Below are 18,997 nucleotides of genomic sequence, written 5' to 3' on the forward strand. Positions count from 1 at the left end.
CTGTTTCAGACTGTCTCTGGAGCTTATGGAGAAAGTTGCTGCTCTGTATATATATAAGCCTAGAAGAAAGGTCAAAGATCACTAAATCATTCAATAACTCATTAAATAACAAAAAAACAAAAACAAATGCACAGTTTGAAATCTCAAAAACGTATACCAGGTAATTATAATAACCTGGTATAAAATATGAACAGTGTGAAACATGGAATAAGATAACCCCGAGTTAGCAATTTCAAGTGTGAAAACCCCTTTATGCAGGATATCTAATGGGTGTGTGCTACTGTTATATCATCCGACCGCAGGGGGGTGGGCAGTCTTCTTCCTTGCCCCCCCCTCTAGAACTGCCCCTGGTTGTGGGAACATGAAAATGTCCAGTTTCCTTAACATTGGTTGAATGGGATTTAAGGTTTACGATGTGATTGTTTACAACATTTGTTCCAAACCTTTAAATTGTTGTTGGATTGTTCCTTGTTAGGTGAGTGGTACCAAAATTCTTAATCTCCAAAAAACACAGAGACAGCATAATAATAATCAATCCTTCAGAAGCGATAAAATCGGTGTGAATGAGAAACAGATAAATACTTTAGTCCTTTTTTACTATAAATTATCCTCCCTGCCCAGTAGGTGGCGATATGCACAAAGAATGTGAATTGCCAAAAACAAAAGAAGATTGTAAAAGTGAATGTGGAGAATGATAGTAAAAAGGACTAAAATATTGATCTGTTTCTCACACACCCACCCATCATATCATTTCTGAAGAAATAGATTTAACCACTGGAGTTGTATGGATGACTTTTATTCTGTATTTATGTGCTTTTGGAGCTTCACATTTTAGAACCATTCACTTGCAATGTATGGACCAACAGAGCTGAAATATTCTACTAAAAATCTTCATTTGAGTACAGCAGAAGAAAGAAAGTCATACATATCTGGGATGGCATGAGGGTGAGTAAATGATGAGTGCATTTTAATTTTGGGGTAAACTATTCCTTTAAGGACAAATTTACACCAAATCCTCTCTTTCTGTACTGGCCATAACAGAGGTTAATAATGACAGAGAATGCTAACATCCAATAACATTTGCATTAAATGCATAATCAGACACTCTTAACTAGAACTCACAAATTTGTCATGTCAACAGATGGCGATGACACATATTTGTCTAACACTAGCCAGGCCATCATGACACATACATATGTTTGAAATAATGTCCTTAAGAGTAAAAGCAGGACAGTTACCTGCTCATCTTAAAGAAATCGTTTACCCACAAATGAGAATTGTCATCTACTGTGATTTTCTCAACTTTCTTTCTTTGGTGGGAGACAAAACGAGCTATTTACAACTAAATATCCAAACTGCTCTTTTCCATACAATGAAAGTTAATAGTGACATAAACGTAAAAGACATCGACGAATGCATCTGGCTTATGGAAGTCACAAGACACCAACAAATATCAGCATAGTAGCTTACTACTGTTCTCATTGTCAACTTCCAAGAAACACTGGAAAGCTTGTGGTTCAATGGATATCCTCTTATAGCTCTCCTGCTTTGCCTCAAACCTCTCCTGCTTTGCCTAGACTTGGCGATTAATAACAGACATCAAGACACACATATTATTCCACTGACTTGAGCAAGGACTAAACGCACATACACAAACACAAACAGAGCAGAGTGCTGCCATCCTACAATAATGGAAAAGTAATTTGATTGCTTCAAAAAGTGCAAAAAAAAAAAAAACTCAAACTATTCAATTCAAAATTCTAATTATAATTTTGTATTATAAGAAGAGTTCTATAAAACATTTATGTAAAAATTAGAAATAGCCTCTAACTGGAATTTGAGGATGATGCAGGTATGCTACATAATTTCAGTTACTATAACAATCTTGGCTCAGGTAAAGCTGAAAGCTGATGACAACAGTTTTTCAGACTAAACTGTTTAAGTGAGGTTTTAAATATTTGCAAAACCTAACATTTAGCAAATGTATAATGCATGCTTATGAGCACTGCAATTATAGAAAATGATAAAAATGCCATTAAATGCCATATCCTGTAACAATAAAGAGAGATAAAAAAGAGAGATGGGACCCAGGGCTTTCATTTTGCATGATCCAGTTTGGCGATACCCCTGCTCGAAAATCCATCAACAATGAACCATAACTTTTGGGCATGCGAACGAACCCACTCCATTATTTTTGAAGGTTGCTTAGTAAATGGCTCTGTGGAAAAACAGAGCACTTTTAACAACAGAACACCATGAAAGTATGGATATCTTACTGTTGTTCTCATAAGAGCCAGTTGTTTTGACACTTCTGGCAAAGGATGTGGAGAAACTCAACATTAAATGTGATGCAGCTGCTGAATATGATAAGAAAAACTAAGAGAGGGATAATTAAAGAGTTCACTGGAAAAAGTGGTCCAGCACAACAGAGATGATTGTAGGTTTCTCTTCATATCTCTACTCTAGGCCAGCTTTTGTGGTATAAATTTAATGCAAAGTTTAATGCAGTTTCTTTACCAATACCACAGTAGGCAGTGAAATAGCACTGTATGAAATGTTTGAAATGCCTTTGTCGCTTGTCCAGGTTAAACAAATGATGAGAGAATTTAAATTTTTGGGTGAACTATCCATTTAACAGAATTTTCTTTTAAATTTAAATTCAAGTAGCAATGTTACATCCTGTTTACTAACTCAAATCGGAGTTCAACGGAATTGAACTGGTTTTGAATTGAAATTCTCAAATCAAATTTGAATGGTACCCAACCCTCATTGATGTATAAGATCGACTCACAAAATGGTCCTCTGAGCCAGTAGCAATGAAGTATCTGCAGGGTGAGAAGGCTGCAGTGCAGTGATGACAGCGGTTAATTTGATTTTCATTGTGACCCACACCTGAAAGAGATAGAGACAAAGACTTTAATTAATGTGACCTTCTATAAAACCCTACCCTAAGTTTTAAACTTCGACAGACATGTAACTCATCCTTCTTCATTACTAAGAACACTCTTACCTCAAATTGTGTGACTTGTTGAGGAGAGGTGTGCTATTACCTCTCTAAGAAATCAGACTTTACTCAAATAGAAGGAACTCTGAAATTTCATAGAGACTTCCGATATGGGCTTTTTTGACGTGGGCCAGTAAGCAACCCCTCAGAAAAGTCCCAGCATCTACCCAGACACCCTACTGTAGCAACCATACACAACACTCTAGCAACGTTTTGTAGAGTTTTGCACGTGCAAGCACAACTCAAATTTTCTTTAGAATTTAAAAAAAAATCTATTTCACATAACTATCTATTGGAATTTGCCTGTGAAGCAACTGAAAAGAGCACATACTGTATAATCATCTGCTCTCTAGACTGAATAACATTTATGCCGCTATTACCAAATCCCGCATTTGAACTGACCATTTACTCAGGGGAACTGAGTGAAGAACTGAAGAACTGCTCAGGAAAGTCAAGCCTTTGGCATGAAAAACAAAAGAAGTCCAGGGTCTTCAGTCCCTAATGTGGATCTGTTTAGTATCAGCTTTATGTTTCCAGAGCTAATTTTTGTTCTCTCGGTAGACATCACTTCCTCTAGTATGTACTGTAAGTAGTCATTTGGCAGAGGCTTTTATTTAAACAACTTATAGTACAGAGGAACAATCTCCTTAGGGTAATAGGGTTAAGTGCCTTGCTGAAAGGCACCATATTTGATGATAACCAATCACTAATCAACCCAATTATAAAAAAGACACTCTTACAAGGTAAATGGTGAAATTATCATGCTGATGCTGTGCTTGGGACTGCTTTCAAACTGATGCATAATGAGGTTCACAATCTTCTAGAACATTTAAATGAATAAGAGGCCATGAATATGTCCAAAAGCACAGAATAAATCTCAGTTGAGTATGGCAATAAATCTGAAGCCTGTATTTTCTCTATCAAGGTGCTTTAAAAAAAAAATTGATATCCACATAGCTGTGCTACCCAACTGGTGGTCATGTTTCCTCAAGGCCTGATGGATTTCATAGGGACAGTACAAACTGATGTGGGAATAAACTTCTGAAAGCACATGAATCGATGCATCACTTCATTATTCCCGGGGCTTGTGTTTGCAATTACTCAACCACATTTCCCTAGATTTTGCCAGTTTATGCTTAGTGATGAAGGTAACATGACAGACTTGGGAGAAGCTTTGAGTGGAGATTCTATTGTTTATTCTTCAGCACATGAACAGAATCATAAAGCCATGGTAAAACAAAGCTGAATTAAAACTCAACAAAGCCTTTTTAGATACTCTTCAAGGATTATGAGTGCAGAATAAAACTCTGAATGCAGAAGTTCAGTAACTTTTGGCATCATTATGAAGATGTACAAGTCAAACCATTTACTAAAAAAGACTCAGTAACTAGTACCTTTGCTTTTTGAGGAAAGCAAGTCCATAAATCAGCACTATTGCAATTATGGATTTATCTGAGCTGGAAGTGATTTTGTCAAACTCATTCTTGCTCAAAAAGTAACTGTAGAAGTGACGAGTGATGGTACATTCTATCGATCACTTGTTTTCTATTTTCAATATTGTCCACCATGTTGTGGGTGCTGTGTGAACTGTTGCTCTTCAGTGAAAATTTTCACTAAATACATTATATTTTGGTTTGTTTCTCACCAAAACTTATAGTATGCTTTCATAACAATCATTAGTTTCATTAAATAATTTATTAGACTTCTGAATTATACTTTTGCATTCTGTTAAAGCTTGACGAGGTATAGTCACCATAAGCTTCCACTGTATGACATCACAGAGCACAACATTTTTCACAATTTCTCCCTTTGTGTTAAGAAATGTAATATAGGGCTAGAATAACACAGGGTTGAGCAAACAATTTATCTTCAAAGAATGAGATGATTGTAACAGGTTAGTTGGGTGTGGAGGAGGAGGAAGCAGGGACCGGATAAACAATCCAAGTGAGCTTTATTTTTATTTCACACAAAAATCACTTTTCAGCAAAAACAGGAACCAAAAACATTGCTTTTCAGCCTCAAACAAAATGCACAGCATGCAATGCGTGTGTAAAATCTCTCTCCTTTCTCTGGTGTCGGGCTCTCTCTTAAATCCTCTCATGCCCTCACTGCACTGAAAAACAGGTGTCAGAGATAATCATTCTCATCTCCAGATCTCGCTCTGCATTCTCAATCCGGCGCTTGATCACACCCCCACCACCACAATGTTATTCAGATTTTCAAACATTGTTTAAGTATTTTCAAATACTGTTTAAGTATTTTAAACAGTTCAATAGATATTTTAACATCAGTTAAAGCATTTTATCCCCCAGTCTAACCTGCTGAAAAAAAGCAGGTTTTTAGATCTTAATCAGCCTAACATGGTTTACTGGCAGTGCTAGGTACAGTAGATTATTCTGAATTGTAATCTGGTACTAATTACAAAGTACATGACTAAAATTGTAGTTAGTAAGGTAATCTATTGGATTATATTCTTAAAGTAATCTAATCTGATTTATTTTAGATTACTTTTTGATTACTTCTGACCTAATTCTTGTTTATTTAATGTAACATGCATTTGATTACAATAAAATGGTAAAAACTTTCCGAAAATTTTACTTAATTGATATAAATATAAAAATATATATGATTTTTGTGTGTGTTGTTTACTCGCTATTTGCCTGTTTCTGCATTAAATAAAAAAGGCACTTAAAATGTTCTTACTCCAGCCATTATTGAATCCATCCATGTGTTGTAAAAGATCCAACCATTTATATTTGTGAATCAACGTCATAAAAAAATACAATTGTCACAAAACCAAAAGCCAAATTTTTCAAGCAGAGTACTAAAGCAATTGGCAAATCAAAAGCTAACTTTATCGCACTAATGCCGTTGGTTTTGGCATTTATGTGGATTAGAAAAAAAAGATCCATCTTCATTGAAATTTATAGACACCTGTCTGATGGCCCTTATCAGGTCTGTATTTGTAATTCCACAACCCTCCTCCCCCTTACGAAAACACTCAAAGACTTACTGAACATTCAGTATTTGAGCTGTAGGCTGTTTAAGAATAAAAAATGGAAAATATTTTAAAACAATAATAATTAAATATAGGGATCAATATATTATAAACAATTTCCACAGTTGTCGGATTAACATGTAATCATGTAATCCATAAAAAGTAACTTTAATCCGATTGAGTATTTAAAAATGTACTTCAATCAAATTTTTGTTATCTAATTACGTAATCTGGATTACATGTAATCCGTTACTACCCAACACTGTTTACTGGTCATCTAGTCTAGTCAAACTGGTCTTTTGGCTGGTTTTAGAAGGGTTTTGGGTACGTTTTAGCTGCTCAGTCTGGGAAACCAGCTGACTCCCAGCTAAAATAGCTTGGCCAGGCTGGGAGACAATATTAAACCAGCTAAAACCATCTTAAACCTTTTTAGTCCAGCAAACCATTTTATTCTGGTTTAAAATGAGTTTTCAGCAGGGCGTAGATTGCTTGACACAGAATTCTTTTAGGGTATCTAACAACTGATTGAATATTCTTTGGGTAATATGAAACACTAGAATTAAACAAACACACATACAAATTCACTGTCTTTACTTACAATTTAATAAGTGCTATCTAAAAACCCACAGTGATGGAATTACCCCTGGTGCTTAACCCTATTCTTTTTATAGATATAAACCTATCAGATAAACCTGAAAGATATGTGTCTACTGAGCACATTACTCCATTAACAATGTTATACACATACACATAAAGTGTTTTAATACTATCTATAGCATTTCACCAGTTCACCTCCTGTCATCAGACTTTATGGAGCAGCACAACCATACAATAAATGAACTTATTTAATGAGATTGCTTAGACTGCCAAAGCACACTGTTTTTGTCTATACAAAAATATTGGTACAGACATGACCAGACAATTCAAGAAATATTAACATAAAGGTCAAAATAAATTTGGCAGCAAAACATCATGGAAGCGTTTGCCTGAGGCCCCTCTTTCGCTCATCACATGAGGTGGGTCTGATTGTTGTGTTTACTCTGATTATGCATTATGAATATAGTGTGTTTTTTTGTGGGTCTGGGTCTTTATTTACGCTCTGTGGAAGCCAGGTTAATCTGCTTCTCATTAAAAGGAACAAATATATACTTTAAGAGAAAGGATAAACAAATGTATTGTTTAAAGCTTACGAATTTTCTTGGTACTTAGTCAACTGACAGAGCGGAAACCACTTGCTGTCCTCAGTTGACAACTGCAATGACATAATGCAGCTATGATCAGCTAAGGATAAAGTTCCAGAGAGTATATTGTTCCCTTATGGGTGGACGCTATAATGGTTAAAACGATATACTTGCAAAATGTGTCAACTGGTACAAATTTACGAGTATCGTTAACATATTGTGGTTATGCAAAACATTGCATGGTACAGAATGTGTGTGCCAATCAAAGGTTGCACTACAAATAATGACGGATCTGAATAGTAAAAGTTCTGTCATGGACCATTCGTTACTTTTGCGGTCATTTTAGATGTAAAAGTGACTCGGGGAGAAGTAGAGGAGACATTGCACTATCAACAGAGGCGAAGAGGTCCTCTTCTGCCCTGTAAAATCTACCCAGATCAGTTCCAAGTGGAGGGAGCCCTAGCACTTGAAATGGTCTCGATAATCTCAAGAGAAAACCCTGTGAACCTCATTTGGTACCCTTAGGGGCCAGACATGAAAGTTTTCACAATTCGGGCCAAGGATGAGAAGGTCCTCCCTGTTCGGAAACGCACAAGGCGAGCCGTCGAGGAGAGGAATTAGCTCAGAGAAACATATCCTGTTCGGCCAGCGCAGCACCATTAATAGGAGGCAAGACCCTTGCTGGTGAACATCGCCAAGACTCCCGGGAGCAGAGAAACAGGGGAAAGAAATGCATACAGATGCATTCTGGGTCATGTATGTGTCTTAACGTCCAGACCCAAGGGGGCTGGGTAATTTCAGGGAGAAGTAGAGGAGACATTGCGCTATTCATAGAGGCGAAGAGGTCCTCTTCTGCCCTAAGATCTCACCCAAACTTGTTCCAAGTGGAAAAAGCCCAGCATTTAAAAAGGTCTCGATAACCTCAAGAGAAAGCCCTGTGTCCCTCAGTTGGTACCCTTAGGGGCCAAACATGAAAGATTCCACAATTCAGGGCAGGGATGAAATATTGCCCTGTGCCTGAGATAGAAGATCCTTCCTCTTCGGAATCGCCCAAGGCGAGCCATCGAGGGAAGAGATTAGCTCCGAGAACCAAGCCCTGTTCGGCCAGCTCGGTGCTATCAGTAAGAGGCAAAAACCCTTGCTGGCTGAACTCTGGGCAACTACTACCTTAGGGTGGAGTTCTTAACTCCCCGTTGGTATTTTCTGTCTGGACCGTGAATCTGCTCTCAGTATAACGGGCATCCAGGGATATAACTGACCTGAGTGACAGGAGCTTACCCTGGGCCCTAAGGAGAATCCGACATGTCAGAAATACAGCTGACAAGAACGTGGGTCTCCTTGATGATTTATGTAAGAGGCTACCGCTGTATTGTCCACCCGCACCAAGACATGGCAGCCTCAGGAGGAGGTATTTCAGGGCCAGAAATACAGCCATCAACCAGAGACAGTGACTGTGACAACCGAGCTGACGACCCTCCTATCCCCTTAAGCTGGACGACCACTTAAGGCCACTACCCCGCCCGTCAGGGAGGCGTCTGTCATTAGCAGTCTGCGACAACAAGATGCACCTAGAGTGGGACCCAAGGCAGAAAACTGGGGTCTGAACCACATAGAAAGGGAACGAAGCCTGAGGCGCGTAACCCTTTTTAGCCTAGGGGTTTTGGCCCTTGGAAGAAATCCCCTGGCTTTTGGCCACAACAAAAATGGTCTCATGAGCAGAAGGTCCAGAGGGATCACCGTGGACGCGGTCGCCCTGAGACCTGGAAATCGTTGATACTGATAACAGTGCAACCTTGACCTAGCCTGACTTTGCTCAGGGTGATCTGAATGGACTCAATCCTAGCGGGAGACAGTTGTGCCCGCATTGTGATTGAACTCCATACGATGCCCCGATAGACAGTGTTCAGAGTGGGAGAGAGGACGCTTTACTAGGCGTTGAGCCTCAACCCCAGAGAAACCGATGAGCTAAGACGATGTCCCTGTGCTGAACTGCCAGTTCCTGGAACTGCGCTAGGATCAGCCAGTCGTCTACATAATTCAGAATGCAGATGCCCCGGAGTTGCAAGGAGCCAGCGCTACATCATGCATTGTAAATGTGCGGGTAAAAAGGGCTAGGCTGAGTGAAAGAACCTGACCCTGGAAGACTTCGCCCCCGGAAGTGAACCTCAGGAACTTTCCATGTTGTGGCAGAACTTCTAAATGAAGTATAGAAGTGCGTCATAAGATCGATGGTGACCAGCCAAACGAGTTGAGGGGCTTGAGACACGACCGTCTTGACAGGCATCATCTTGGACTTGAACACCCACGGGTAGTTCAAGCTTTAAGATCTAAGCCAGACGCCACCCCTCACCCTCCATGGGAAACGGGAAGTATTTAGTGTAATAACCTAACTCTCTCTCTGGAAGGGAACACATACCATGGCCCCTTTAACCAGGAGATTGAGTTTTTTTGTTTTGTTTTTACATAAAAAGAAATCCGGTTCACGGTAGTGAGAACAAGCCGTTGAAACACGGAAAAGCGGCGAGTGAATTAAATCCTGACGCCCTTATAAGACCCACAGAAAAGAATATATCCGGCAGAAGTTTCCACGCTGCAGGATCCCTGAGATGGGTATTATATTTTAACACTTCCTGTTGAGGGGTTGTCGGGAGTTTCGCGTCCTGAATAAAATGCAGGAACAGCGAAAACACCCAATTTTGACGGAAGCCTCTGCAACCCGAAACACCAAGAGGTGGCGGGAATGGAGGGGCTTCGAGGGGGTACCGGGAGGGGTGAAGTGAAGCACGCGCCCGTCCCGAGGGAGCTACCCCTAATCTAGGCGCAAGACCGTCAGGGTTTTCTCTTACTAGAATTTATAGTCCTGAGGTCTTGCTTTGGGGGCTGGCGAGGGCGGCGAGACTGTCCCCAATCCCTGGGAGGAGGAGCACGACTCGCCACGCTTTGCTTTTGAGCCTCCCTTCAGTCAGGACCGAGGCGGGTCTGAGGCTTGCTCGTCAAGTGCAGAACCCACACTCAGGTCGTCCAGGAGGTCAGCCTGGTACGCCTGTAAAACAGCATAGTGTGCAGAGCAGCACCAGCCTGACCTGCTGCTTGATAAGCCCTTCCCACTAAAGTGGAGGTTGTCCTACAAGGCTTTGAGGAGAGAGAGGGCTTCTTAAGTGACGATGCCGAGCCCGGCGAGAGATAGCCCGCAAGCATCTCTTCGACCGGCGGCATCACTGAATACCCCCGTGCCTCAGCACCCACGATAGTCGAATATAATGACGTCGAGGGTATGTGAACACGGGAAGAAAATATATATATATATTATTATTATAATTATTTTTATAATTTTTTTTTTTTTACGGGTTCTCTATGAGCGAAAAAGCTCTTCATGGAGGTTATCAAAGAAAGGGAAGGGACCCATGAGGCGTTCCCTTTCTTAGACTGGAAGATAAAATCTATCCCCTAATTTGGAGCATTTGGGGGTCTCTTTTTCGCGTGGCCAGTCCAATCTGGCAACCGCACGAGTAACAACATCGAGCAATTCCTCCGTAGATTTTTTATCGCGGACGGAACGCTCGGAGGCGGGAAGAGAATCGCGATCCACCTCATGATCCGAAGACGCGTCAGAACGCGCTTCGAGATCATGTGAAGGACCAGCTGGGTTTGGGGAGAGAGTGAGAGAAAGGGATCAACCTGTCTCTTGCTCCTCAGCCAAATCCATGCAAGAGCCCCACGAACGGCTCTTTTTTTTCGTGAGTGCTGACTCCCGGAAGCAAGCGAGGCGAGCACGACGCACTCTGCCTGTTAAAGCAAATCGCAGTGCTCGCACCCACCCTGCTGCAACGCGAGAGCAGCGTGCTCTTACCCCCAAACAAACAGAGCAAAAACTGATGTGTGTCGTCTTCAGCTATAGAGCGAGAAGAGGGGAACACGCATCGTTTGCGGCTTTCAGTCATTCTCTCTCTTTTTTTGAAATATATATATATATATATATAATATTTTCTAGACAGAAGAGAATAGAGAACAACGTTCACTGCACACTGCCTAACTGATTCTAACTCCTAACAGAGGAAAGAAAGTTTTGACAGGGTTTGTGAAACACACAGAAACAGAATCGCTCTGAAAAAAGAGTTTCTGACGACACCTGGTGATGTATCCATTTATAGCCTGGCCACAGGTGCATCTAACGATTACATCAGCCGAGGCTATAAATTCCGGTCAATGTTCATTGACGTGTTACACACACTATTTCAGCTCGGTTCACAGCTAGAGTTGTTCCCCCGTAGCGATTAGCAGCGCAGCATCGTAGTGAAGCTTTTTGTAAAGGGAACTCCCTTTTCTCTGTTTCATTCAACTGAAAACTGTTTGGAAAAATAATATAGTCTATGAGAATGCTGCACATGATCACCGATCATCTCGTAAGTTTTGCTTTATTTCCACAGAGCAGTTCACTCTTACACATTGTGAACGCAGGTTCAGTTATATATACAGGTATCTTTGTATTAAAGAAACAAAGACGTAAATTATTAAATCATAAAGTAATACAAGACACGTTCACCTTGAACCTAAAATTTATTTTTCTTTTCTTTAGGCAGCATAAACTGTATTACCAAAACGCAATGCAAACACATTTGATAATAACACACATTTGGCAGCATTTTTTGGGAACACAAGGGGATTTATTAGGGTTATTTATTATGATGATTATTATAAAAATCTTTACAGTTATAATTGTCTTTAGATCTTAATTTTATAGGCTATTAGTAATATTTCATCTCGTGTTGTTGACAGATGTTTGTGTGATGGCAAATGGGGTTGTTGGAGATGGTAAATTTTGGATTCGAGGAGGCATCTATATATAAGATATTAACCACTTCGTTATTTTAATAGCTTTTTTTGATTCGTTTGAAGTGCAATTTGAATTTAGAAATGTCTTTTGTTTAAGTTTCAATAAATTAATTTAATTTTTAAAGCAAAATCAATCAAGCAAAATATTCACCACATAATCGGATATTGCAATATTTTAAATGCTATTATCATTAAAATATTTTTTACATATCTCCCAGCCCAAAAGCAAAGTTACATTTTTAATGAACAATTGTAAAAGGAAGTAATTTTATGGATACCCGGACAAACGCATGTAAATTCCATTTAGCAACATGTTACTGTTTGCATATTTGTTTGTTTTTGATTAGTCTATGGGCAATATTAACATTTTATTTTATTGAAAACTTTGTTTTTTAAAATAGTAAATAATTTGTTTGTAGTATGGCTCTTTAGAAAAATATACAGAGTTAAGATGAAAAGAAAATCCCATCTAAACTTTTCTGAAGGCAGTCATTTCCCTTAAGAGATACATTTATATAAAATAGTCATAAAAGTATTGCATTCAACGGCTTCATAATCACTATGAGAGCACTTTGATTTTGTCACAAGTCATTCTGTATATTTTATACTACTTGTCACATTTTAAATAAAGCATTGTGAATGCAAATCTACCTGTTATAGTTATGTTATATTGTTGACTGTTGAGAAGGTTTAGAAAAGGCACACACACATTTAGAGGCAATGTCGGGTAATTTCAAACTTGTGCTACAAAACATGAGATTAATTGTGAATCATTTAAATTTACTGACAACCCTCAAACATTTGAACAGTAATTTTACATATTAATCTTTCTGGATAATTAAATGATTTACTTACCTTTCCTTGTGGTTTTTGAAATGTCTGATGAAATTCGAGGTTGTGGTGGTTGTATCGGATATTTTTGCACTGCATATTTTCATACTTTTTTATTCACAGTCCAATTCAAAATCTTTATATCCGAAGGAGATTATTTTGGTAACTGGATAATCATCTTTCATTTTGGCCCATTGTGCACACCATATGCAGATCAGTGGTGCTGGCGGGCTTACATTTTTAAATATGAATTAATTGATGTTGCAATATTTTTTAAACATATTTCATTACCGTTTATAATAAATTATTGAAAACAATAATATTAATAAAAAACATTCAAGTCATTTTTGAGTCACGCAGTTTAAGTCAAGTCACGTATCACTCTCAAGTCAAAGTCAAGTCATTTTCTTCATTTAGTCAAGCAAGTCACAAGTCCTTAAATTTACGACTTGAGTCAGACTCGAGTCAAGTCATGTAACTCGAGTCACCCATCTCTGTGATATACTGTATATATTTATACCCCTAGTTCTCTTTAATTCTTGCTGCAAAAAGTGTATTGTGTAATGATTGCAATGATCTCTAAGAAAACAGTTTTTAATGAACGCTAGCCAGGATTTACAAAGTACATTCACACTATTATTGAACTCAAGATATGTTTTTACTTACCTAAAATGTTGAAACTTCTATAAAATAAATTTAAATTGAAGAGACACAATCCAATTTCTTGTGATGAATTGACTTGATGGTCCATTAAAAATAATAAAAATGAATTAAAGCTGTAAAGGCAATTCACAAGGCACCATAAATGATTAAGGATAGTAAACATTTGAAAAAAAAAACAAACAAAAAACAAAACACAGTTTTATAGAAAGTATATCCCAGTTATTTATATCAATTTTAGTGTATCATGGGAATCGAACCCATGACCTTGGTATTGTGCCATGCTTTACCAAGTGAGCTACAGGACCAGTAACCACGGTCCCACCAGGGGCATCCTGAACTCCTGTGCAGCTGATGACATGGTGATGTTTCAGAAAAAAGCCTTTAAAAAGAACTAGATGTGTTGCCAGTATTTCTCACATAATTCAAAATGACCAGAGTTGCTCCCATCTGAAGGGCAAATTTCTAATTGTGATCTGAAAGGAAGCATTTTAATTGCCATATGCAGAACATACTCTGCAGTCTCAATACAGGAAAAGAAAGATGATAATCCAATTGAAGGTTTAGTGAAGATGTTCCATTAGGCTCAGTATTGGCTGCTTGGCTTTTGGCCAGAGGTTTTGTCTGGGCCTCTGGAATGATGTCACTTGTGCTTTAAATGAAGTCTGGGGGAAGATAAAGCCATTTCACTTGCTTGAAGTCAGAGAAATGTCAAAGAGCCAACCAATGGAAAAATTGAAAAATATATATAAAGTGACCCGATTCTTGGGCAGAAAGACTTCATTGCCAGACATGGTTTCTCAATGACTGCAGGCAAATTATAACACTTATTCTCACATATGCTCCTGTGTTTGGACTGCATTTGTCTTTAATATTTTGTCCTGCATGGTTTCATGGTTTTCTCTCTTTGACAATTTTTCTTTTCTCTTTTCCACTGAAACAAATCCTACATAGAAGTACACATTTTTGTCTTGTAATCTTGTTTCACATCATTCTCCTTGACTGTTTATGTTGGTCGCTGTTATGCTGCATTTTGGCCCCTACTAGGCTCTTTAAAGCAGACATATCATTAAAATTGTCATAATTTTTTCCACTGTGGTCCACTGATAATGTTAGTCAAGGTTTCTTGCACCAATTACAGTCATAATTTAGTTTTACATGACCATTTTCCACACCCTTTTTGACCCAGAATAAACTGGCCATTTAATGCCACTTTACCATTAAGACTTTGACTTAAATGCCCTCTGTTATGATTGGTTATTTACATGTGAAATTATAATTTTTATTTTTTACGAGGTTTGCTACTGGGTGCAATGTGGTTAAAGCTGTCCCTTTTTTTAATAACAGCCTATTTGGAAAGCCTGCATTACATTAACTGTGAATGGGTGAGCTGAATTTACACTAAATTGTCATTGTTGTTGTTTAAATGTGGGCGGACATGGATTAATGTTTTCGACTTTCTGAGGTCAGGAATCCTATTTGAGAGCCATTTTGGAGTAGTTCCAATAGATGAACTGGGGAGGACGTTTTTGGTTCTGAAACTGCCAGCATGTTTACATAATAAAAAATCTAATTATTTTATTTAAAAAGATCAAGAAAAGTTTATTTTTCATTACATGAGCCATACCATAGTCAGCTGGGCTGCTCAACCACTGTAACCAGCAAATAACCTGTTTCTTCACAAGGATACACCAGTTTGGATCACCAGAAAATTCATGCTGGGTGAAGCTGCATTTTTATGCAGGGATGAACTAGGTTGTTAAATGCTCCAGACCAGAACTTGAATGGTTGACCTGGAATTTATCAAGGCAAGAAAGAGAGATTTGAAACTTTCTGGAGTTTGCGAGTAAGAGTGGAAAGATCTCCAAATATAATAGTTTGAGGAATGAAAAGGTATTGAAGCAATTCACAACATTTCTCAAAGTGTGAAAATGATAAGAGGGACAATATGTCTTTTAATATCTTCAGCTGCACTTTTAGAGGAAATAAAACTAGAACCAAACTGGAGCACTTCAAGTGCAGAATTTCTATACAGACATGAAGTCTCAGAGTGAAATTTATTCAGAGTCTGGAACTTTCAGTTGCTAGTCTTTTTTTTTTCTTCATTCATAGGAGGATAGACAAGTCCAAAATGCTCTTTCCACCCTGATGCTTTTACAGAATGTTCTTAAAGGAGTTATTTACCCAAAAATGTCTTTCTTCTTAATATCTACTGTATCTGTTTATTTAAAACTACTCAGTTGCTAAACATTCTCAGTGTACACCTAAAGCAGAGTAGTTGTTGTTGGGTCAAGAACAGGAAGAGCATTCTTTCCAAGACCCTTTTGGCTGAGGTTAGAGTAAAAGACAAGCAGGTTCAGCTTCTGGAGAATTTGGAAATGTTGGATTCCTGATTTAAATGATAGATGTACTTGTCAGTCTGGCCCTAATCTCTGGGAATCCAGGTTGCTCTTAGTGTTCTAAAGAGCATTATGTTATTGTAGTATCTAGCAAGCCAATGTACAGCCCAGGTTTTGATGTTTTTTGTTTTTGGCACCATTTTGAGTAACTCTAGAGACTGTTGTGCATGAAATCTCAGGAGATCAGCAGTTACAGAAATACACAATCCAGCCCGTCTGGCAGTTGAAATCACTGTGATCACATCTTTTACCCATTCTGATTGTTGATGTGAAAATTAATGGCATGATTTTATGCATTGCACTGCTGCCACATGATTAGCTGATTAGATGAATCGCATGAATAAGTAGGTGTACAATAGTTCCTGATTAAGTGCTCAATGAGTGTATATTCAAAGACTATGCAACCTACACATGTGTCCATTTATGTCCATTATCTTCATTAATATTCATTGTGTTTTCATGCAGTAATAAATATGAATTTTTCACAAAAAAAGATACATTATCTCTCAAATTCACTAAACAGTGGTACTTTGGTATATGCTATTTCCCTGTGTATTCGCATATACCACCCTTAGTCGAACTTCATCGGGTGCTATATGAGTTGTTAATACTCTGTGGTGTCCATTAAAACTAATTCATAGTCATTTCCTTTTATGCAAATTTTCTTTTAAAGGGATGTTACTCCAATTTTAAGTGGAGAGAAGCATTGTTACTGGGTACAAATTCAGAAGCATGGTATAGTTGAGGGTATTTTTAACATTTGGATTGGATTCTGGATTGCAGTGGAGGAGTGATGCTTTACAGTCCAAACAGTGTATACAGATAGCAGCCTGATTTATCTTCTACAACTGAGCCCTCAGAAATGACCTGCATCACAGGAAACTGCCCCAGGTAAATTGTGATCAGTGCTGCTTTGGTGGGGATTTTTTGCAGGGTTCTGTCTTTGCTATCTGGCCAGTTCATGTAGAAAATCCATGTTGGTTCAGCACAATTTGCCAGATAGTATGTACAGGGATGGCATGCAGACATACCTAAAACATGATCCTCTACAGACAGAATGTGCTAATACAACATGCTTGGCTTAAGTCAGATCCTCCCTCAATTTATTTCATGTATCCGTCTTAATCTGTAGGCTAGAGGGATTTAGACCAAGATACTCAATAAGATGAATGTGACATGCAAGACTTCCAACTTAGGCCCACCGTGGAAAACCTCACTCAACTGTGGTTTGGATCATCCCAAATGAAAAGCTGAACTTTTATATTTTAAAGAAGAAGACATTTTCTTGTGTAACGTTCAGAGAGGCCTTATATAATGGGAGGACTGGACTGCCAAACTGCAGAGCTATTGATATTTGGAAAGTGGATTTGGTGAGTAGCTCTAACACGAGTTGGTTTGATGTTGAATCCATTCATTAGCTTTGACCCCTTCTTCAAGGATGCCACACATTCAGTTTATGCTTGTTTATTCAACATCTAACCTTCTACTACTTCTTGACTGTACAGAGCTCCTGTTTAAAGACTAAATAAACAAATATCAGAGTATGGGCAGTAAGGGTGCTCCACTTCCCCTGATTTCCCTGCTTCTTAAACAAACCAGCCAAATAGCCTAGGCTGGTTTTTCTATTCTTTTCAGCATGGCTGTCAGCATTCACAACAGACAAAATACATACAAACAGCTTCATGAACAAATCTATAGTCTGTCACAGAATTAACTTGCAAATACAAAAATTAGGAAAGTATGACTAATTTACTTCCTTAATTATAGTTAAGAGGTAGACTCATTATATACTTGGTATTGTTGCCATTTGGCTCATTGTTATAATGATTTCATCATGGTTGCTATGGCTATGAGGTCACCCCAAGTGCGAAGTGAGTCAGATGCCTTACTGTAAGGCATTTTACAGATGCGTAAAGTGCCTTAATGTAGGTTTACAAGTAATCCAGAGCACAGTACTGCACCACAATAATAATTTATAAACTACCCACCTACCTAGTGGTTTGCTTTAGTGTTTTAGTAAAGCAACTACTGTATGAGCTTATGCAATTTCAATGAATTCCCATCAGCACCAGAGCTGCTTTCTAACCTCTTCATTATAGTTGAAGAGGTTACACAATCAGCTCAAAGGGGACACATTCCACACATTTTCCACAGAAGCCACTAGTCCAATAGTTGTAGTCCAGGTTTCTTGCAGCAAATACATTTGTAATTTCTTCTATATGTTCATGACCTCTGTTATGGTTGGCTATCATCAACGTGCAATGCTGTTCTGCAGTGCACATTTTTTGTCAGGTGCCTTTAAAAATATCTAAACAAATATTTTTTGTTTTATTATTTACTTTCATTTTATGTATACTTATTAAATATTATATTCATATTCATCTTTCTCTCTCTCTATATATATATATATATATATATATATATATATATATATATATATATATATATATATATATATATGTGATATTTATTTAATATGACTAAATCAATCTGACTTCACCATAACTAAAATAATTTAGTTATTTTTAAGGGCTAGATAAGGTACAATATCTCATTAAGGTATTCTACTCCAGAAAGATTCACTTTATGAATATAATGCCACTCTGATAAATCATATTATGAATATGTTAACTGGCCAGCATCATGTGGTCTTCTCTTACCTTGTTCTGGGTGATGTGGCGGACAGCTCAACAGTGGCCATCTTGGAACTGAGTGGCCATACAGCCCTGGTTCATATCAAACACCTGGATGGTGCTGTCAGCACCAGCAGCCAAGAAAATATCTGACAAACTGCAGTTAAAGAGCTCTGAGATATACTGAATTGCCTGCAAAATCCACTTTGGAAAATTAAACCACAAGTAATATCTGGTCAATACAATTTCCAGTTTTCTGAGAAGTTCATAGCTTTTGTAGCACATGAGATTACCCTATCCATAACATAATAATACACTCTGAACTGCATTTCATAATCAAAAGCGCCCAAAGGAAAACTATAACAAAGTTATATGGGAAAATCTTATGCTGATGTGTTCCACTGCATGCATTTCCAAAAATGATCTGCCACATTACCTCATGAAAACACTGAATTGGA

General features: G+C 38.1%; 1 pseudogene; it reads right to left on the reverse strand.

Moving 5' to 3' along the window:
- Positions 1-2,787: 2,787 nt before the first annotated feature.
- The window catches only part of LOC127660315 (WD repeat-containing protein 27-like), a 40,922-nt pseudogene continuing 24,712 nt past the window's right edge, over positions 2,788-18,997 (reverse strand).

Source organism: Xyrauchen texanus, chromosome 20 (genome assembly GCF_025860055.1).
Source record: "Xyrauchen texanus isolate HMW12.3.18 chromosome 20, RBS_HiC_50CHRs, whole genome shotgun sequence".
NCBI lineage: Eukaryota > Metazoa > Chordata > Actinopteri > Cypriniformes > Catostomidae > Xyrauchen > Xyrauchen texanus.